Source organism: Ptychodera flava, chromosome 2, assembly GCF_041260155.1.
Source record: "Ptychodera flava strain L36383 chromosome 2, AS_Pfla_20210202, whole genome shotgun sequence".
NCBI classification, from domain to species: domain Eukaryota; kingdom Metazoa; phylum Hemichordata; class Enteropneusta; family Ptychoderidae; genus Ptychodera; species Ptychodera flava.
In genome coordinates this window covers 9,423,367-9,448,019 of record NC_091929.1, presented here as the reverse complement: position 1 = coordinate 9,448,019, position 24,653 = coordinate 9,423,367, and the positions used below count along the sequence as shown (strand labels likewise).

The window sequence follows — 24,653 nt, the reverse complement described above, 5'->3', positions numbered from 1 at the left end:
CTTTAGAACCTGAAAATGACTTTTCAGAAAACGGCAGGGTATCTGCCAACAAAAGAGACTGGGACAGCCCCGGTATCTCTTAAAATTTTGACAGGGGTAGCGGAAGAGAAATCACTAGAAAGTGATATAAAACCATCATGAATAAATGGTTCGAAAATACCCATAATGCTATCTTGAGAAGAATTGACCTTGACCTCATAAATTGGGGATGAGAGGGGTTTAACCTCAGAAAATGTGTTGCACACATTATTAGACTCTAATTGAGTTGATGAAGAAATAAAGCCGGTTGGCTTAGATCCACTTTGACCACTTTGACCTTCACGTTTTCTTTTCAATTTGAAACAATCTGACATTAAATGGCCGTCTTTCTTACAATAATTACAAGAAAGTGTACCAAACTGTTTTTCAGAAGGAGATTGAGACTTGGGATCTGATGATGTGGGAGTGTTACTTGAACTCTGTGAACTGTTGTCATTTGATTTTCTACTGTCCTTTGAAAAATTCTTGGATGAAAAGGAGGAGTTAAATTTACCTGCATTGTTTCTGTAGGAAAAGGACTGGGATGGTTTGCTGAGAAATGAAGATTTGTGGGTCAATGAATAATCATCGGCCAAACGTGCAGCAACCTCTAATGTATCTGCCTTTTGTTCATTGATAAACGTCTTGATGTCACTCCGGATGCACCTTTTAAATTCTTCAATCAAAACAAGCTGTCGTAATTTGTCATAATTCTGACTGACCTTTTCAGAAGAACACCAACGATCAAACAGTTGTTCTTTTGTTCGAGCAAATTCAACGTAAGTTTGATCTTTCACCTTCTCACAATCCCTAAATTTCTGACGGTAAGCTTCAGGCACCAACTCATAACCCTTGAGAATTAATTCCTTCACAGAATCATAATCTGAAGCCTGCTCTACTGACAACTGAATGTAAATTTCTCTGGCTTTACCCACCAAAGCACTCTGCAAAAGCATAGACCAGGACTCCTTAGGCCAATTCAGACTCTGAGCAATTTTCTCAAAATGGAGAAAATATTTATCAACATCCTTTTCTTGGAAAGGGGGAACTAACCTGAAATGCTTAGTGATGTCAAAATTGTCTGAAGGGAAGAATTTTCCTGACTTTCCAAGCTCTAAACGTCTCATTTCTAACTGCAGTCGGTGTTCAGCTAATTCTCTTTCCTTTTCTTTTTCCTCTCTTTCTTTCTCCCTTTGTCTTTCTTCCATTTGCAATTCTTTTTCTTTCATTTCCAATTCCCTCTCTTTCTGTCTTTCTTCCATTTCTAATCTTTCCTGCCTTTCTTTTTCTTTCTGTCTTTCTTCCATTTGCAATTCTTTTTCTTTCATTTGTAATTGCATTTGTATTTTTTTTCTTTTTCTAATGCCAATTTTTTAAGCTCCAAATCTGCCTGAATTTCTAATTCTAATTTTTTGAGTTCGAAGGAAGACTCAGGCTCATAATCTTTTAAGGCAGACTCTTCAAAATGGCCAGAATTAACTAAATGTTTTGCAATCTTGAATTGAATTCCTCGCTTGCGCATAGATCTTTTGACATCTACTTTAAGGAAATTTGCCGGTGCTATGAGGTTGTCTTTTCTGAGGGAATTAAATGTGTCCTGATCAAGGTCATCCATAATTCGTCTGGCTTAAATTCCGCCATGATTAAATTTCGCTGAGTTCACAGTATACAGTAGTTTTGAAAAGGCTGTCAAAATGTTGTCAAACGGCTCAAAATATTCGTCTCCCGGACGAGCCCCCAATTTTGTTACGTGCAGAGAAAACGAACAAAAGGGTGAACTCAGCAGTTAACGTTTAAACAAAATTTATTACGAAAATAAAACTAATTGCTAAGTCAGGGATAGAGTACAAGCTTTAAAAGTGTACAGACTACTTATCTCAGCTGGGACGGCAAAGCTCCAGTCTCAGAGTTGTAACAGTCAGTTGGATGAATGAACAGTCCTTGCAGGCTTGAAGCTGCACAAAGTCCACAGTATAAATCCAGCGTTGGCAGTGAAGGTCTTGAAAAGTCTTGAGAATGACTACTGCTGGAGTTTAGTAACACACAAGAGACACGATCCCAAAAGTCTGACTGAAAGCTGAGCGCGTCCCTTTTATAAAGGCATATAAGAACAATCTAGAACTTTTATTGACATGCTAATTACTGTTCTAAAATTATCTCCCTTACACAACTAATCAACTTTCCAGAACATTCCAAACATGACTAATTGAATTCAAGGTTGTGAGGTCATCAAGGGCAGTGACCTTGGGAATGTTCTAGACTAATTGAACTCAGGTCATGATGAGTGTGGGGGAAATGACCTACATAACAAGATTTAGTACAGCAACTATGCGCCGTGCATGGTACAGAGTCAAATGTTGTAAGCCAGCTTCCCCTTTCAAGTAGAGTCAATTTATCGGGAAATCAGCTGTGTTTTCTGGTTTGGCAGTGTGACAATTTTTTAACCTTCCTTTATCAATATCAGTGCATTACTGTTACTTTAAAAACAGGCTCTCCAGCAATCATCCAGAGGTTTTAGACGTATGAAGTCTATTGGCCCAAATGGCCGTTGGGTACAATCAGTTAAGTTGTGAACCAAGTATATATATACGTCATCAGTTTAAGGCCAAGTTTAGCATAGTAACTGTTCGCAGGGGCTGCAGTACGTTGTACTGTTCTGGCTTATTATCTGATGTCCCTGAAAATGTTCAATTGACAACATATAAGGAGAAAGTATGCTTTGTAGGGTGGGGAGGACGCTGGCTAGAAATATGTTTATAAAGTACAGGAAGTCTTTAGGTTCACACTATGCGCTTCCTCCAGACTAGCAAATTGCATTTCACATTGCTAACAATTATTTTTGCTATCTTTGCATTCCACGCATTGTGATTCCATATGATTGACTAGGCTTTTTCAGAGAGAATTTTCCCTCCAAAAGCGTTTTTTTAATCTCTGTTTTTTAGAGCCAGTCTCTCTTTGGTTTGTGTTTAGCCACAGTAGGAAATACAGTTACTCAATTCGAGTTTTGTTCCTTGTTTCCCAAGGTAGTAATAAGAAGAGGGGGGTCAACCAGACTCGTTTCCCAAGGTAGTAATACAAAGAGGGGGTTGGGGATGGTCAGCAAGACTTGTTTGTAGATATAGTACAAAACGTAGTTTACAGACTTTACAATTGTTACGGCTTTACCTCTATTGCTACAATAAAACAGAAGGTGGTAGCGTAGCCAAGCACTGTATATAAGTAGGATGGCTAAGTTATTGCTAGTTAGACACTGGTACTGTGCTAGTAGAAATTTTGCATTCATCTGTGAAACATGCATGAGTCACAGTTCATTTGCAAGTTTCTCAACACGGCACGGGTCAACGTAGCAATCAAGACAAGTCACTGTTCGCAGGGGCTGCAGTGACGTGGACTTTCTTCTTGTGGGGCCGACACAAGGTGTGTCTTGTGGCCCATTTCACCCACAAAGACATGAGTTGGGTATTCCTTAATTTTGCTGGTGTTGTAGCTGGCCGGGGCACAGCATCACTACCAGTGATGTGGGGCCTTGTCCAGCATTTACAGCGTTTGCGGGGGATAAAAGAAGTTACAAAAGTAAGGAATTTTATCTCCTGCAAACGTTCATACAGCGCCACCTGTGGCAGGGGTCAAGAGGTCATCGTGTAGGCTTGTCCCATCCTCTTTTGCACTGAGACGGTCCTCCAGGCAAGACTGCCGTTTCGGCAGCTGGACCTCATCTGAACTTAACAATGCCCTCCTCCTCCCCTTTCCACCACATTTTACCATGTATGGATTTGTGTTTGGGCCCCACAAGATTGGGGCAAGATTAAATGAGTTACCTATGTAGGTGAATTCTTTGTTAGACTGTTAATTGGTCACCCATTTTGTGGCCCACTTTATGTATTTCACAGTTATGAGCATGTTAATCATTGTAAGGAAATTTGTTTTTGTGTCAGTTTATTGGTCACCAATTTTGTGGCCTTATTGATGTATCTCATCTTTGCAATTTTAATTTTATCACAAGTGTAAGTAGGTTAGTTATTGTAAGGTCACACGTTTTGTACTATGTTTGCGTGTCATCAAGTAGTGGCCTGTTTGATGTATTTTACAGTTACAGTTTCTCATTAAATGGTCACCCATTTGGTGGCCCATTTCACCCACAAAGACACGAGTTGGGTATTCCTTAATTATGCTGGTGTTGTAGCTGGCCGGGGCACAGCATCACTACCAGTGATGTAGGGCCTTGTCCAGCATTGACAGCGTTTGCAGGGGATATATATATATATATACATACATAAAATACCACAAATTTCTTCAAGTACAAGGTTTTCATGGATCCTGGAATCTTCACATAGAATACACACAGACACACAAAGACAGACACACCTAGACACAGACACAGACACAGACACAGACATAGACACACAATAATATATATATAAAAAAATATATATATATATATATATATATATATATATATATATATATATATATGTGTGTGTGTGTGTGTGTGTGTGTGTGTGTGTGTGTGTGTGTGTATATATATATTATATATATATAAACAATTATTTCATGTATGTGTGTGACCCCTTTGTACACTTGATTCTACACAATCAACAAAATGTTACTAGTGATTAACATTGAGTAGAAGACAAAACGTGATTATAATGGTGACCGTTACATTACCCTGTCCTCACTGAGGCAACCATAGATTTAAGCTTGAGATATTACGGACTCAGTGGTACTCTTTTGAGCGAGTAACAGAGAAATGTGCTAATGGTCTACTACACTGATTGCAAACCGATGACATTTCCTTAGATGTTTAGTTACATCTTAGTGTGTTCTAAGTATTGAAGTAATTTAGACTGGGGAAGGGACGACAGTTCTGTCTAAGTGTTTCCCTAACTCTACTACTTTTCGACCTCTAAACTCATTTGCAAAGAAAAACAGTTGAGCCTAATGTTAACAAAAGTTAACAAGACATACTCAGTGTCTTCTCTGCATGTTCACTAAAAGGGCCACTTTGTGCCCATTCACCAAAATTTGGGGGGGGGGGAGAGACAGACTTGACCTTTTAGGGGAAGTCACTGTTGACGTTGATTTTGCCTTCCGAGGAAGCGATTCCCCGATATCATTACGATCGACAGCCAGTTTAGTTGCGTCATCTATGTCGCATGCAGCACGTGTACTAACATCGACACCATGATATTTGTCAGCTTGTGATGTGCTCGGCTGCTCTCAACCTTCTGTCGGATTGTCACCAACAGGATTCCCCGACTCAGAATTGACGTATTTGTTCCCTTTGACACAATTTGGTCCTAGTTTGGAGGTTTAAATCCATGCAATATGCGGTGATCAAACGATTGCTTTTCATTGCGATTGAGATCAATCGTCACTGCACAACATCGTCACGTCACTGCCTAAACAATGCGATAGAATTTTCCATAATTCCATCCTTGATACATTGGTTCAATTTCTGCTTTCAAACTTTTCCGCTATCAAAAAACGAATATAAAATTGCACTAGTATCAATGGAGATTAAAGGGCAACTACGTCGTTGACTATTTTTTTGTATGTGTACACTGCTCGTCATGCACACGTCACCAAAGCTGGATGACAGGCGATATTTAGTCTTTTCCGATGGAATATAATGATTAGAAACAACAGCAAATTAACAGATCACTTCACTACGCTTGGGTCACCCTCATGTATGTGTACAACCTTGCTACTGTGTTTTTGCACGATTTCCGCACTGTCAGGGCAGACGATGGTTTGAAATGATCAATTGCGCATTGGTGCAGTCGAGAGAAAACCCTGATACTTGAAACGCACTACAAATACAACCGGTAATTGTGGAATTTTGCATATTTTATGGATATGAACTACAAGAAAATACATACTACTTGTATGAAACTTATCATATGTAAACGATTTCTTTCCCTTGCTGCCAAGACTTTCTTACCTTCTTACACTGATATTTACGACACCTTGCAAGACGTTATCTCATTGATCGAACATCGAATGTGACTTAAACAAGCAAATACAACTGATTAATTGTAAGTACATTATGAACACTGAAAAAAACATAAATGCAAATTATTATATTGATGTAGAATGCGCCTCGAGGATAGACATTCAGAGTCAAATTCTCACAAACCTGTTCTGATATACCAGTTCGGGGAGCTCACTTGTAAGACGTTGGAGTAACAAAAATATTCACCAAGGTTTTCGAAATTAGAAAATTTCATTTTTCATCATTTAGTTAACAAAGGGATGGTGGCCATTTTGAATGTCAAATAATGATCAATTATAAATAAACAAATGTGGCATAAATAGTGTACATAAATTTTTATTGATCATTTTCGAAATCAGCTGTTATAAAAATATAATAACACCATTGTTCTTAATGAAGTATGCTCCTCGAAAGTGACCTCAATTTTTGTTTAAAGTTTCCTTACTGAAACGTCCATTCATTTTGGCACCATACCAAACCTTTGCATTACCAAATAACTTTAAAACATTTACCGATATTTGCTTTCAAAATGGCCACCATCCCTTTGTTAACTCAATGATGAAAAATAAATTTTCTAATTCGAAAACCTTGATCAATTATAAATAAACAAATGTGCCATAAATGGTGTATATAATTGCAAGTACTTTTATTGTTGGATGAACAATTAAATGTTTAATTCACATGTCCTATATATGTATTATATGATGAAAATTTGCTCTAAAAGTATTGTTTACAACCCGGCCCTGTGCACTGACAGTACGACGCGGTGCTCGACACTCGTTCAGACACAACATTGGCCGATACCATAGACCATGGCAAGGGTCTATGCCCATACCAATTCTAAGAAGGATATACTGAATAAAAGTCTGCAATCTAGTCTCTTTGACATAAATGCTACTCTCTTTAAACGAAATAGACATTTTTTTGTGAGCCTATCCTAAGAAGAGATCTCGATAAGTCTAATTTCGTAAGGAAGAAATGTGGAGGTAATTCTCGAAATGACAAAAACAGGGGAAATAAAATGATCAGAAATCGTAACATTAACTTAAGGTAAATCTACACACGTACTGATATACAATTGCACACTGGCTCTAGAAAACTAAAACATCTAGGCAGATATCATAAAATAGTAACAAAAATATTCAGGTGTGTACATGTGTTTTGGTGAGCTTAAGTGCAATTCATGAATCCTAACGGATAATCAAATTGAATAATCAAAACGATAAATGTTTGTCTAAATATTTCGGCTATCATCAAATGCTGCCGTTACATAAATACATAACTGAACTAAAAAGTATGAGTCAATATACTAATATTGGATCAAAAAGATGATTGTATAATGATTAAAAATACGTGCAACATAATTTCAAATAGATTTTATGATAAAAACGTTCAAAAACTCTATCTTAACAAACATGATGTATGATTACTTAGTCAAGTCAAAATTCACATAAGTAAATGGGGGATTCAAATGTAACAACTAAAATTTTTCATTGAATTACCAATGTTTTTTAAAAAAAACACTGGACAGTACAACTTATCATTAAAATTAAACTTGACATGCCTTGCCTTTAAGCTAGCCAAAACACTCTCAATAGAGCGACCAACAAGTCTCTAATTCAAGGGGTTGCACAGGCTGTACCAGTTCTCTGAGCTCTCTTAAGGAGTCCATATTCGATGGAAATTCTTTGAAAATACCCATCTCCAATATCAAGTGGACACAGAAAAGGTCATCTTGCTGTTCTGTGAATAGTGAAAAAATATGAATCAATGTTATCTTGACTTCTTTAATATGTATGTTATAACATGGTTCCCCTTGTGAAGTTAGCGACTACACCATATTGGGATTCCTCCCCAACAAACATTCCATCACTCATCTTTACATTGATAAAGCTATGTACAGACTATACCCTAACAATTCAGTGTTGGTCAAAGTATATACGAGGGCTATCGCCGATAAAATAAAATCGCCGACAAGTATAGTCACTGATAATTAATGTCCTGTTTGTGTATTTCTGACTGAGGTTCCTCTCTGTTAAATTGAAGGTTCGTCGTTGTCCGGTTTTGCTATATGCTTTTCTTAATCCGCTGTGAATTAAGAAGAGACCTTTTCTGTACTTCAATGCCAATGATTCAATGACGGAAAGACACAGTATTATATGGTTTTCTGTTCCCCTCTCCTTCTTTGAAGCTTTGTTCTGGTGTCCGAAAGACAGTCTCTCTCTCACCTTATTGTGGAAACGCCGTTTTTACACCTTTACAGTCGTGAATGTGGTCAGATGATTGCATAGGCACACAGTTGATGTCAGGTTAGACATTGATGAAACCTGAAACCGCAGCAAATGTGTACGATTTACTATTCAATCATGTAAAATTATTGTCCTAAATTTGTTACAACCTAGCTTTTAACCATAGTCATAGCAATGTATTTACACATTAATAATACAAAAAGGCAAATTATTAGCTTACAATATTATATTATATAATATTATATTGCAAGTTTTGACAAAAAAAGCAATTTCAAGGGTTTGCGCATATCAAATAATAATGCCATTGTTTCCATTAAGCCACAAAATTAAGGTTCTCCAAATGAAGGTGTACCTCGCAACCGTCTCTTTTCCATGTACTAGTTTGCTTTCCCATGTACTTGCACATTATCTCTTTAACAGCCATCGAAAACTTCACTTCTCGTTCTGAAAATCGAATTCACAAAGCTTTTTTTAGCCAGAGCATTATGAAAATACTATACAAACGGCAACTGTAGATGAATTCATGCTGATATTATTTTCAGTAAAATCGAAATCATAATGAATTTGAACGTGTATGTTACTTACTCCCGGGAATAGTGAAGGTCAAATAGTAATCTCCAGTTGTCATAAAGTAGTCCTCGGGAATGAAAATGTTCGAATGGTTTCCACTGAACTGGACACCAACAGAGAACTGGTACCCACAGTACTGATTCGAATACTTGACCACATCATTGAATATATATGACGTGGCATTTCCAAAGAGCGGTTCCGAGTTTTCAAATATAATGACAACTGCATGATCCAACTTCGACACCTGGAAAGGAAATACAAGGAAAGGTAAAATGAGAGTGACAAACAAATCACCAATCAGTTATATATTACGGTTTCTGTTTAAAAGTCCAAAGCATGGGTCTTATAAAGGCACTCGTAAAAATAAATGTCAAATCGAGTATTTGATCACCTGTCTTTCGGTTTTCAGACTATACATCAAAAAATAAAGTTTTGGACGTCTAATTATATCCACCTATCTGCTTATCAACCTACCTGCTTACCTTGCAACATATTCCTATCCACCGATCCACCCACCCACCCACCGTCCCTCCCACTGTCCGAGCATCCATCCATCCGTCCATAAATCCCTCCACCCATGTATCCACATGCACACATGCAGAACGGTTCAATACAATACAATACAATACAATACAATACGATACCATACAACACAATAAAATACAATACAAATGATGAAACATTGTTCAGAATAGACCCACCTTGAAAACAGTTCCGTAGTACGTGACATCATCAATATCAAGATAGAGACTTTCAACTAACACATGTTTTTCATCCGCGGGGAGGTCACTCTCAAAAATAATTTGAATTTCTTCCGTTGTATTATTCACTTTATGCACAGAAAAAAATGCATGATGTATCAGTGACAAAAATACAATTCGAAAATTAATGAACTATCATGTTATGGTAAAATATATAACAAATGATGAACGTGTAGGTTTGGAATTCCCAGCGTGAAAATATCAATATTATAATTTGTTCCAATCCTTGCTTTTAGTTAACCTATTATGCTAGCATATGAAACAGTCAATGAACGTAAAATCAATTTTCCAACAAATAACGATAACAATGTTGTTTTAATGATACCGTCTTATAAATAGAATATCATTTACACATGTTGCTTGCATACACAGAAACTTCATTAACAGTTTTGTTTGTAGTTTCTAGCATTAGTTGTCAGTAAATATGGGTGATATACTTCTATTGTTCACACTGAATTACAGAAGTTCCTGTTGACAGAAGGAGAGTTAAAATACGCATTACATTTCATTTGCTATAAGTACCTTCGACTTCATTGCCTTCCCTGTCCGTGAACGACAATGCCAGAACGTCATTTTCCGAAGATACATGTCCACTATTATCTCTCTGCAAAGATCTCCTTTTGAGACGTTTCACCTGTGTGATATAATGATGGAGTGAACAAACACAGGTTCTGTTTCTGTTGAAGTGTGCTGACACAATAATAACACCACAGACTGTAATGTTCGACCTGATTGGGGCCCAAGCCGACAAGGCTTGGGCCCTATTGTTTCTACTGGAGATCAGCTCTCGGGAACTTCAACTTCTGCGACTGCTTCTTCCATCACTTTTTTGACGACCTAGATTTCAGAAACCGTTGCACACAGCCATTTCAAACTAGCAGAGCTAGTAGGGTCTTATAAGTACCCTTGCACCTGACCCTTCAAACTTTCATTGCTCACATGTCCTGGCTGCGATATTGGTTCCACCTAATTTGCATAAAATTTGCAAATCTTATCAGTTTTACAAAGTCAGTACATCCCAGGATCTACAGGAACTACAGATTTGGGTTCTGCTTCGTATGAGTCAGTGTAGGACCAAAATTATTTTCACAATTTTTGGATGACCTTGAATGACCTTTGATCTACTTTCATGTACCATGGCTCCCTTTCCAAGACAGTCGCACAAAATGACTGGCAATTTCGCACAAGGATGAAACTCTAATACTGTATTTTTCATTTCGTTACCATGCCGACTGGTCACATGACCCAGTGGCAATATTCGCTTGAAACTTCTAAATCCATCTCATTTGCATTAAATTTATCAATCAAAATTCTGTTAACAATATTTGTATACCATAGGGCAAGGCTCCTCTGTGCGAAACTTCAAAGTTATAGACTACACCATGTCAATGTTGAGAAAGAATTTCAAGTTTTATTTTCACAATTTGCAAAGACCTTTGAGCTGCCATATACCTCTGCAGCTGAGCTACTAAAGTCATTAATTATGCAAATATCTCAATCTGGGCTAGCAAATGGAGTTTGAGGTTTAAGTTTTTGTATGCAGGGATAAGTATGGGAAGAATTGTTTTTGAATAAATGTCACATGAACAGCCACTCCCTGTACATCATTAATTATGTACATATCTTATTCTGGGCGTGTCAATAGAGCTTGAGGTCTGGTTTTCAGTATACAGTGATAAGTATTGGAGGAAAGTTTTTTGACACGATATCACGTCATTGCCACTTCCTGTACCTCATACATTATACATATATCTAATTATTGGCTAACAATAGAGCTAAAAGTCACAGTTTTTGGTGTAAAGTGTGGAAAAAACATTGTCCGAGAAATGTAACATGACCACTTCATGTACTTCATAACTTATGCACATACCTAATTCTGGGCTTGCCAATGGAGCTAGAGGTCAGATTTTTGGTATAAAGGGATAAGTGTGGCCACAAAATGTTTGACAACATTTTACATGACCGGCCACTTCCTGTACCTCATTAATTATGCGCATATCTAATTCTGGTGTTGCAAAATGAGCTACAGGTCTGAATTTTGTATAGAAATCGGAACAAAGTTTTTTTTTTGACAAAAGGTCGCATGATTAGCCACTTCCTGTACCTCAATAATTATGTAAATATCTAATTCTTGGCTAGCCAATGGAGTTTGGAGATCTAATTTTTAGTAAACAGGGATAATATGGAAGCAAATCTTTTGTCCTATATAACTTAATTGGAATTACCTTTGAGCTCGATTTTACAAATAAGCCTACAAATCAGCAACCAAACTACTACTGCCTTCATATTCGTCGGGATGAAAAACTAATTGCACCATATCCTCTACCTCATTTAGTATACACATATACAGGTAGGGGCTAGCCAACAAAGTGGACTTTGAGAAGTATATACAGGCAAATTTTTTTGCCAAAATGTCATGTGACCAAGATGGCCCCGGCAATGCTGCTTGCAGCTTTAATTCTACTTGACATCACCACACTTAACACTGTTATCGCTTTTAATCATGATGTACATCCTGTTTTGTACGAAATTGTGCTATTATTATTGACAAAATTAAAAACACTGACTTCATCATATAGGGGTCTTTTAGTTTTTTCGATCAATGACTACACATCAAAAACTGATGTTGCCACAATAAGACTTTAAATAACATCGTACATATAATGGCCATTCTAGAATAAATATATGTTGCCCGCCAAGCTTTAAAAATAATATATTGTATTACGGATTACTAATTTACAAAATATACTTACTATCCTGTTCAATGAGCCAGCTTCCTCTGTTAGACTGAAATCAAGTTTTTCATCTCCTGGTAGAATAAACCCATACCCAACGCCTACTCCTACAGATAAGTTAACAAACTTGCTTTCCGAGCCACTCTCCAAATTTAACAGCAGTGATGACGTTTCAAGTAGCACGGGGCCTGTACTTGGCTCTTTGTTCAGAAGTACAAACGTTGCAAGTTTGTCTGCAGTGTTCAGCAAGGCTCGTATAAAGGCATCTGTGTCATCATCGTTGTCCTCGACTTCAGGGAATGAAGATAAAATGGCAGTAGCGACGAAGTCTATAGCATTTAACACTTCTGAAAAGAGGCATATGTTAAGAAGAGTTGATTTTGATAGTGAAATTCGCCGCGGACTTGCGATGGAAATTATTTTTCTATTCAATTTATTTTGTTTTGTCATAAAAAGTAGACTGATTGTCTACTATGGTCAACCAATACAAAACCATTATTTGGTTGACATCATTTGTAACACAGTTTTGTAAACAATGTTATAAAATTAAACATGACGAACATCTGTGCAACTGCCATGATAGTTATACCTGTAAAACATTTATATAAACATACATATATTTAATATGTTATCATTGGTAGAGACCAAATTATTAAACTGGGGTCATCGGTGTCTTACGCCTGAATTTGAGACGCCTATTTTCACAACGAGAACAGTTCTGACATGGACAAGTATTCTCGAACTCGATAGGGATCATTGCTTGAGCTTTTCTCCAGTACACGTGGCAAAATGCAGTCCAAAATAAATTTCAATTGCAAAATAAATTGATCGAACAAGAAGCCGATATTGACCTTACAGTTTGGATAAAATCTACGTTAAGTGCCGTGTAGAATAATAGAATTCAGGGGCCCAATATAAAATAGCATGAACTTCCAATGCATAAAAACGCTATAATACTTACTGTATAAGCATGAATTATTGCCTGTATTTTAGCTGAATAGTGCATATACAGGTGAATACAGTTAATAATCCATTGCTTGTATTCAGAAAGCCTGTATTCATGTGGATTCATGTGAATTCACGTGTATTATTCTATAATACAGGCAACTTATTAATGTGAATTTATCTGTATTATTGCGTTTTCATGCAGTGCAATTCCTGTCACCAATTCTCTGGTAAATTGCATTCAACTTAAATTTCTTAGAGTATATGGTTCCACTTACCATTTGTTATCACTCTGTTCCTCTGACATGTTCATATTATAAAGACCAGTTATAGAGTTTGATAGTTCATTCAAACGTTTGACAATCTGCCGGGAAAAACGAAAATTTATCAAAAAGTGGTTTTTTCTCTTTCAACAAACACAAAAGGCATAAACATGATTGGAACTATTTGGCATAATTGGATTTTAATATTTTTCAAATTTATCAAAAATGTTAGGTGCCCTACAGCTGAATGTTGCGATATTACAAAAAACTCATAAAAACAAGTGTATAACTTAAAAAGAAAAGCAGGTGAGTTTACATTTGCATATCAAATAGACATTACTTCGCCACCAAATTATCTCAAATTAGTTCAAATCTTGTTCATAGTTTTGGATCTCTTCCCGCCATAAATTATCACATATTTAACATAATATCCTCCAGTGTTTCTGTAACGTTATTCTATGCCTCAGATTGATGAGTGGGGAAGTTAACCGTAGGTGTTTTTTTTTATTTGTGCTAGCTTTTGGGCTAAGTAAATTTGAAATGTTGTTTTTACCATTTATAAATTGCGCGTTGTTTTTTTTATTGAATAAGCAAAACAAGAGTAGAACAAATATGCACCATAGGGAAAAAACGCCAATGTTGGCGAGGTAATGAGCAATGTCATTATATGTGACATGATCAAAACTGCAAGAGATTTTCCTTGACTAACGACAGTGAAATCCACTACAGTAACTGCACCACACAAACGACTTTTGCTCTTAGTGCATATGTAAGAACATTATTTCGCTGTGTGTACAGTTGATGTTACCATTAAATTATGATGTAAATAAGAATCGTCTTGATGACGTGTACTTACTTCATTTATCGAAATCTCGCCTGCCCCATTCTCTGTATCAAAAATGGGTCTGATCTTTGCTATTATTATTCGGGAGAGATGTAAAACAAAATAGAATTATAATTTTTATAAACCTCGTAATTTCTGTTCAATTCTAAAGATTTTGAAAAGTACCATGGTACATAATTAACCACTATTAGTGGTCAAATTGCATTCCCTAGTCATGTGTGTATTATTTACTTGAAGCAAATTTTCATCCGGGGAATGAACCTAGACTTTACAAAATCATGACATATTCAGATGTTTTACTAATCGTACGCAAGATCATAACCAACAAGATTTGGTTCCTTGTTGACATTTCAAGGCGCCTAAGCAAGTCCCATCTCAGCTACAATGAATCACATATCTCTAATGTTCATACATTTAGTCACTCAAGACACATATCCCAAAATATGCAAATATATGAATATGCAAATGAGCAGTTAACTGTCATGTCCCCCTTTAATATCTTTTATAGCTTATTTATCTTAGTGTGATCAGCATTTGTAGCATATCTCATTAAATCTTGTGCGGCCGAGGTCAATATATATCCGTTTTTTCTTAGTTTATTAATTATACGAATACACAGTGAATACGAAAGCCAAACTCCTTCTAAAAACTACATAGTTCTTGCCATTCCCTATGACAATATATGGACTAGATTTCATTTCGCTTATGTTGGCCTTTCTAGAGATATAGCATCAAAAGTCAGACGCGTAGACACACAGACAGACATCGCTGCGACATCAGCTCACGCTCACGCTCGTTAAGTGTTTGATATCGTACTCCACAGCAACAGCAACATCACATATACGGACAAAAATCAAAGAGGGAAGGCCGATTTGTATTTCACCTAAAAATATTCATTTAGATTTCTTATGGTAGTATACTAGTAAACTTATGAACATTTCCCCCTACAAAATTTGCTATTATCTGTGCATTTATATATATATATATATATATATATATATATATATATATATATATATATATATATATATTATAATATATATATATATAATATATATATATATATATAAATGATCTTGAATGTTGATTGGTAGGTTTTAGTAAGTCTTTGACAAACAATAACAATGTTTTCAAAAACTTGGAATGAAGGTGAACATAAATAATATTTCCCCTTTTGATGTTTGAATAGTCAATGCGATTTTTTACAACGGATTACTTCAAACCTTGCATAAAAGTGATTATATGAGAAGGTTAAAAGTACTTAATGAAAGTTCAAAGGTCAAATTAGAAATTACATGTTAATTAAGATATTATTGATGTGGACTGTGACACACAGGAAAAGCATCGATATTTTTTTTGTGCAGTGTCATATTGAAAAACACCGGCCCTCGTCCCTGTAATTCTGTCCAGTCCCTAAGTGATATATTCTGTTATTTTCTAGAGGACACTAAGATTAGCAGGAGTCGTAGAAGGTTATTGAAAAGTAAAATCCTTAAGATATTGTAGCTCTATGCGTATAACTAAATGAGAAATGACTCGAGCTAGCACGCTGTGGTCTTAAAAGGTTGCTTATGACCTTATCAACTCAATGAGATTCATTACAGTTTGACAACACACAGGGTAAATAGCGATAATTGCAAATTTTGTGCACTACACTCTTTCGTGGAAAAAAAACATATATAAGAGTTTAAATATCAAACAGAATCACAGACACACACATGTCGGGTATTGATGAAGCCCTACAATGTCACTTTGACAAGACTGGTTGTACTGTTTAATGCCTGGCACTCATTAAATTAATTATGGAATACTTAACTCTCCTCTGATAGGAAGGCAAAGGTACGACAGTATATTGCTAGAAAATAGTCTCTTTTATTACCTTCAACAGTTACGGTAAATGAACAATTTGCCATATTGTCAGAAGGATCCGAAGCCTGATAAGACACAACTGTACTGCCTATTGGAAAGTTGCTCCCAGGCTCATGGCTTCCACGTATGTGTACAGTGCCAGAATTATCAGTGGCATCAGGTATAGGCCATGTCACTGGCGTATTAGGGATATCGATGAAGGTCGATGTCGATAGGTCCAAAGGACAGTTGATAACAGGGTGCTCTGTGTCTGTGATTGGAAAAGAAAACCATTGAGGTAAAATTTTCTAAAATCACATTAGTTTAATAATACATTTTGAGGACAGACTGTACATTGTTTCACAGTCATGTAACATCATATGTGATTAATTGCCGTTTAACTGTCGTCATGCCGTTCATTATGTTATTAGTGAGGGAAAAACATTCTCTGAGATTATTACCAGAGTGCTGTCGACAAAATTCTCTTGGAGTCACGACGTAATATATTTTATCATACAACAATGCATCAATGCTGGACAGTATGCAATACCATCATATGTTTCAACTTGACAATTGCCAATGAATGAAAGTACCTATGAAGTTCAATGCGACGCATTGAGTTTCACATTTCATGGCCTAATTACCTAAATTTGTGAGGTGTTTGCTACATTGTGCCCATGAACGCTCGCAATGTTAAGGGGTTCTCAGTAAATTTAGTTCAGTAAGCTGTTATATATTAATTTGAGCAAAAATCTCTAATTTCACATATTTGTTCTAATTCTGTGAGCCATGGCCTCAAGAAAACTGACGCACGTCTTACTATGAACATATTTGATAGCAAAAGATATCAACTTTGACTTAAATGAAATGAGTTATGGATAGAGCTTAATTTTATCATTTACGCACACTACATGGATTTGATCGTCACTGTGAAATCATTAATTTGAAGAACTTTATTTTTTTTTCAAATGGGACATTGATTACTAAGATAATTGAAAAGGAAAATTCATCAAAAAGAAAAATCCGACAGAATAATAGTATGTGATGCGACATTTACATTGACAAATTATGGACAATTTGTCATCATGACCATTTGGCACACAGCATTACAGTAGTATTTTGACCTTGGCTGGTGCCAATGAATCCTACAGCTGGAGCCTCATCACGGTCATTTCACTGACAAGGCTTTCCCGACTTGTCCCTGAAGAACCCCTCTGTGTTTATTTCCGTTTTTCACCAGTGTTAACTATAATTTCTAAATGCAGTATCAGCAAGCAGTTTCAGAAAAAATCCATCAACTTTCCAATGCATTGTACACTAGTGAATGTTTTGCCCTTACTTAATAGCGGCCCTTGCGGGACAACTACTAAAGCCGTCCAAATTATGACTGCTTGACAAACCAAAAGGTAAACAAAACAAATATCTTAATCTTGGGTTAACAAAAAAATTTAAATTGAATGTGAATATTTGCAAAAAAAAAAACAAAAAAAAAAAAACAAAAAAAAAAACGATTTTGAGCAAAACACGCTGTGTTGGTTGCAGCGCCCCTAAAGTAAATTAATGTAGTATGCTGTACGTGACACATAAACTGATTGACGCATTTCTAAAGGGTTATTGCACGTGTTTATTAGCTCTCATTTGTTTATTCTTTCAAGTATTTTACCTATGCCCTACTCGAAGGGGTTTTCCTCAACGAATTCCCGATGATAGAGTATTAGGCTGCTACCAGTTAGATCTGTTTTGCTTTTTCACATTCTTTCACACCCATCTTATCCCAGGTACATTTGTATAGAGAGTAATCTTTGGCGACTACTGTTGTCAGAACCCTCTGAAAGGCAATTTTTAACACAATACAACAAGTAACAAAACATCGGCTACATTGCAAGGGGAGCTATGTCTGCAACACTGTTATTATAGGGCTGTTGCAATAGAAGTATTCATTATATTGGCCACCTTTCAGACATGATATAAGTGAGTTGAAGCGAATCCTCAAAAATGTAACAGAACTTCTAAATGTATTCTTTACCTTGTTTTACTATGTCTCTATTCATAATACTTGAATCAAAATTATACACAAAACCGATTGTCCTATAATATTTTACTTTACTACAAGCATTGATGCCTGAACACTTAATGTATATACTTTTACTACAGTGATAAAATATGGATAATCTATGTTACAATTTAATCAAATCAAATAACACGATGTGATTAAACGTCGGTAAGCGACTTTTGTTTAGAAAACAAACAAATTTTGCACTCAACAGGGAATAGGTCTCAATAACTAACTCATCAGGCAAATAGATCATCTAAGAAACGCTTGTATCTTCAATTTATCTGTATTGTTGCTGTTCGACAAGCGTTGTAATTATTTCACGAAAACTGTGCTCGCCCAAAGATCTTACCTATTTTATGACTTTTTAAAGGCTGTTCATAGTTATGTATTCCATTTTATATTATATTAGTAAATAGGGATCATACTGAATAAAACTGAAAATATTAATGAATAAACGAACACAGAGAGAAACAATTCAGTTGATTTATGTCACCCTTTCAGCAAGGTAGCTGACAACCACATACATAAGCTTACAGATCCATACTGCACACTCCGTACGTGTATGTGAATACAATGAAAGCAAAATGTGCCTTTTTGTTCGCCTTGCAATCTACTTCATGTTCACTACACTTTCAGATCATGAACTTGAGATTTTCCTAACATCACGCATCCTATTTAAGTTTCCTACATTGCAATATCACCTCATAATCGTAACACTGTCTACAATACAACATAAATACCTATCTTGCATCTTGATTCGGCCTTCAAGATTTCCGATGGCGACAATTCTCTGTTGTACACCTGCATACACGATATTATGGCTCCCAAATATCTAGTGTCACCGATACGTACACCCATCCTGACTTCATAATTGGTTGCCAGCTCAATTCTACCGATATCTTTCGATTTTTTCATCCGATCCATTACCCACAACTTGGCATGCCCGGTATTGTTGTTGTAACTTGCTCCGATGAAATTCCACTTGTTCTCCTCCAAAGCGTCTGGTATGAATAGGTGCTCAGTATCTGCTAGAGTGTTTCGTACAGGGAAATGCGCAAAGTGTTCTTTATTACCACCCTGCATGTGGACTCCATAACCGTCTCGTTTAAAGTTGAAAGTTGGCCCTAATGTTCCTTGAGGGTAGGTGTACATCAGCATGTGTATAGAGTATTTTGTGTCGTACGCACCGTTGTTTGGGAATTCAATGTACGAGCTAGCGTTGCCCGTGAACTGATAAGCCCCAGCTAGAGTGCCTTTTGCATCAGAAACAAGAATAGCGCCACCACCATTGGTGCCGTGATTACCGTTACCAGAAGCATCGCTGAGCAAGTCATCCTTGTCGAGTGGCCAAAATGCAACCTCTCCCGGTACTGCTGCAAATGTGACAAAATAAAAAGTCATTAATCGAAGTGTATTTCAAAAGCAAGTATATATCCTACAAAATGCATAAATATACACGCATATACATGCGTTCATATTTATGTGGAAAAGGTACGTACATCCATGTGCACATACATCGTGCACATATATGCATACATACATGCATGCGAGTGTGCAAGGGTGCGTATTTAGTGAGTGCGTACTAAAACGTGCATCCATCCATCCATCTACCGACATACACACAAACGCAAACTATTTAATATTTTCCGTGGCTAAACTTTCCTTATCAGACCATTCATAGGTACATTTTGCTGTAATACGTTTCGTGACAAACAATAGTTAATAATACTTTCCGTAACATTACAAGCCAGAGTATAAATGAAGATTAAAATTACAGGGATTTTCCCTTTTGATTTTAATAGCCAATTGTACTGCAAAACGTTTAATAGAATTATTTATTGTGAAATGCGATCTGTTTTTTAATCGAAATACTTAAAAGCTAAGAAAACCTTATTGGTAAGATTAAAAGTATTCCCTGAAAGTTCAAAGGTTTAATGAGAAATTATATGTCAATGAAAATATTATTGATATGGACGGTGTCACGCTGGGTTGGATCATGGGGTGATTGTGACTCCGAATTTTTAAGCCAATCATACGAAAATAACTGTTTTGAAAGGTAAAAGATCAGGTACAGTGTATTTATTTGTATGATCAGAGAAGGTGCGGCAATCGACACATCCTTTGATGTTGTGAGTTAGAGTATAACGACTTTTACTTCACAGTCAAGAAACCCTTGTGTGCTAAACACTAAAACTCCGAACTCAAACGACATTAAAATTTTACACTGCACCCCTCCGATCGACACGCGTACTATATCGATTTTGGCGTATTGATGTAATACAATATTACAACAATACTCGTCTGTCCCTGCTCATTATATTAGCATGTTGGTATAGCGACTAACAATGACGATAAATGCTATAATTCTTGCCGGCATCCTATAACTTCACTTTTCTTTCCTGTAACCGATTCAGAATTTACGGTACACAAATGTACGAAGTATAGTGCAGCCCTTCATTCTCACGTGTTCAAATTGTCACTTTACTTAAGTAGTCGGACTACATTAATTTGTATACATAATGAATCAAATAGCTATATTGCTGCATGACAAACGCCGATCAATCGCATTACTGTAGAAATCGAGCATGGAGAAATAGCCTACGACATGGATGGCTGACGTTGCGTCTCCACTCACGGAAACTAACACATTATTTCTGATCGAACAGTTTTGCCTGACCTATTGTTAGGTCAATAGCTCTCTGAGTTTGAAAACCTGAAATATAAAACTGCGTCCGAAAAATTAACAAGACATTCAATACTACTAAAAATAAATCGCGAAACGCCAGTTAATGGTACCGTAAAACCTTAAAAGGACTGTCGTAAAGTTTTGGCGACATTGGGACAGACAGCGCTAAACAACATTTTATTTTGCATGTCTGTCGTTAAATTGCACATATCCAAACAATTTGCAGTCCTTCTCTCGGCCTCCGAGAGTATACATGACTATCGACATACCTATTATGACAAGTTCGCTTTGTTTTATGAAATATAAGCTTGTTATCACGTCGATAGATCGCGGTAGCAATCGGCCTTGTGAATTTTGGTCGAAGAACAACGATCAAGCAGGATGTCTGTGGGGCTAGAAACTGCACGTCGACGATTGAGCTGCCGTGTTTTTTATATGTAGTATGTTTTCGATGAACAATATTGGTGCTCTCTGTACTATTTCAAGCCAAAATATTAATGAATATAAACATTACAGCTTTTCCATTTAGAGATCACATACGAAAAGTTTGGAAACAAGATGACTTCCCTCGTCTTTCAGGAAAACTGAACACAATGAAAATGTTTGTAAGGGGGATTTGGTTTAAATTTTGGCAAATCCAGTATGTTTTGTTCTGTGTATTGACTGCAGTTTCTTGTTCTACTCCCCACAACATGCTCGAATAACAAAATTCTGTCTGGCAAATACTCAGCATATACAAGTGCAAAGCCGTAACCATTTTTATTGATGATAAATGGATTTTAGTCCAAAATAGAATTCAATTTTCAACAATAACAATGCTGACTGTACACATATGACTGTGCTAGATTTTTCATCACGCTTCAGGGAGTAAAACAAGTCTGCAGTGGATACACAAAACAAAACCACGCCAAACGTTATAGCTTAAAATTGACAAACGTAACACAGCAGATATTTCATATCAATCAGAGACAGTTTTGTTTCGAGGCCCCTGTTAAGTCCCCACATACTTTCAATCGCCCTCAAAATATCCTTGATATTTTCAAGTACCCCATCAATGCTCTACCCATCAGAGATGATTGTGAATGCAGTCTAAATTATTCAAACAGGTTTGAATATGAATAAAATACGTTTTTGTTGCTTACTTGTAGTTTTATGTTTAGGTTTGTCTATGTGTTGTCATTGTGAAGGTATCATGATGTGCTCTGCTTGTCGAAATCATTGGTAAAAGATCCAAAATAAGAAACATGCGAGCAAATTGTGTTTAATAACATTTCCCTTCATTTATCTTTGCTACAACTGAAAAAAACGCCATTTTAATGTATTTGATAGGCCCTGGCTTTTTTCGATTTTCTGACACGGGCTTCTATTTATGGTCATGTGTACATGTTACATTTTTTCCCAATTTCTAAATTGTCGCCCAGGATTCTTTATCAGAAAAGTGAAACTCCCGTATAAGTTGAAATTCTGAGCACCCGCCTAATACTTTTACACATGGACCATTCCCCTTAGCCTCCGAGTCTATAGTTCTTGACAGAAAACTCCCAGTACCCTACTCATTGGCACCCAACAGCCAAATTCTAATGTAGGCTTAACATGCAAAGTTATTCAAAGTTGACCATTACAACTTCCCCGATGCTAACTTGACACCTATTAACGCCTGTTAATCAGATGCGAAAAGCGCCACCTGTATGCATTTCGCGGCGAAGTGTAAATGAAGTTAGTTTGCTCACAGTATTAGGTAATGAGGGGATTATTGACGATGAATTTTCTGGCCAGCATTATGGCAATGCGGACCATGATAATATGCTCATCCTCAATCCCTCAATCCCTCAACACGATACGGACTATGGCTGACCCTTACCTCCATTGGTTGACCCAGGGAGCTAGAAAAGGACGTCTCTTGCTTGGAGGAGGGACTGTCACGCGTTGATAAATCGATACCGGTTTTGGCCGGCAATGCAATGGTACATTGGCACCTGATTATGTGTACCTAGACGTGTATAAATCATCAGTGGTTTATACAGCGGTACAACGTATCGGTGTAAGCATGGAGCCAGATCCGTTTCTAGCTCCATGGTGTAAGACTACGACTTTATTTTTGGCTGACTGCACCAGCGATGGTCCGCATCAAACAGTACTACAGAAGAAAATTTACACCGCAAATTTCCATGGACTTTTTTTCCATTTTTTTTGAAATCACATTATACCTGCACTTATCGTGAAGGCTCACTTCTCAGCCGTAAAACATTAGTTAAAGCTAGGTTTTCATATCAGTGACGTGTGCATGTGCGCAATTTTACTGTTGCTAAAGAGTGTCGATCGACCTTCTGTGAATGCTAAAACACTTCTCCGAGCCATAGACCCTCGAGGGTCTATGTCCGAGCATAGCATCAATAACTTGCAATGTAGTAAAGTAACATCCCCGGAAGATTTTATTTTCTGACATTTTGATCCTGCATACCCTCTGCTTGTTGACAAGCAATGAAGCTAACGAGCGTCCTACTGTTCACCATATCCTTGCCCTGAAAACGACTACGAGGCAGATTATTTCAATTTTTCAAATTTCCATGGGAGAGAGTGGATGTAATCAGATAATTTTCTGGAACTCCCAGGCTATGATCACCTCATCCAATTATTACCCGTTTTCCGAACGATCATTTGATATTAATTTAGTGTGTGATGATCAAAGTTTCACTTTATTACAATGCTGAACTTCTTTCGAGAAACTTAGAAATAAAGATCGATTATTTTTACCATGTGTACACGCCAACGAGATGCTATTGTTTAGTAGGAGCGGAGATTAAACCCAGTGGGTCATGGATGCCTTCTGATCTGAATAAAACGTTGGGTATCTTTAGAGCGGCAGTGTTTCACCATGAAGTCGCGACTTTGCACAATTTTAAATATCGGATATTTACTATCTAGTATCGAAGTTTGACGATTTTGGGACAAGTATCGATACTAGACGATACTAGAATGAACTGCGGTTGTTCCATGGGAAGCCGCGTCTGTGAAATCGACGATATTTAGGATACCCGATATTTTTTCGGCGATTTGGGGACTCTAATATCGATACTAGAAGATACTAGAATTACTTGCCCTGTGCCTCGGCACGCTGGATCTGTGAAATCTCCGATATTTACCCGATATTTATCGGCGATTTGGGGACTCTAATATCGATACTATACTTGCATGACTTGCCTTGTGCCTCGGCACGCCGGATCTGTGAAATCTCCGATATTTATCCGATATTTTTCGGCGATTTGGGGACTCTAATATCGATACTAGACGATACTAGAATTACTTGCCCTGTGCCTCGGCACACCGGATCTGTGAAATCTCCGATATTTACCCGATATTTCTCGGCGATTTGGGGACTCTAACATCGATACCAGACGATACTAGAATGACTTGCCTCGTGCCTCGGCACGCCGGATCTGTGAAATCTCTGATATGTACCCGATATTTATCGGCGATTTGGTGACTCTAATATCGATACTAGTAACATAGGATGGGGATTACGATATTGGCGTTGGTTGCCTTTCAACGACAACTCGCAGTGAGAGACATCCTTGTTTTCGTGAAAATTGTCTTCCTTCAGTGACTGTCACTCTCACTGTGTTTTTATCTTAGGGGGACTTTTCAAAGTTTACATAATGTGTACCACCGGTAAATTGCAGTTTGTA

The 24,653-nt window shown here is 37.0% G+C and overlaps 1 long non-coding RNA gene across 1 annotated transcript; it reads right to left on the bottom strand.

The window, feature by feature from the left end:
* Positions 1 to 9,540: 9,540 nt before the first annotated feature.
* LOC139147110 (uncharacterized) lies at positions 9,541 to 12,654 on the bottom strand. The gene is made up of 3 exons (XR_011555648.1): positions 12,344 to 12,654; positions 10,113 to 10,224; positions 9,541 to 9,658 (listed from the first exon to the last, which is right to left on the bottom strand). It is a non-coding gene; the product is annotated as an uncharacterized lncRNA (long non-coding RNA).
* Positions 12,655 to 24,653: the final 11,999 nt, after the last annotated feature.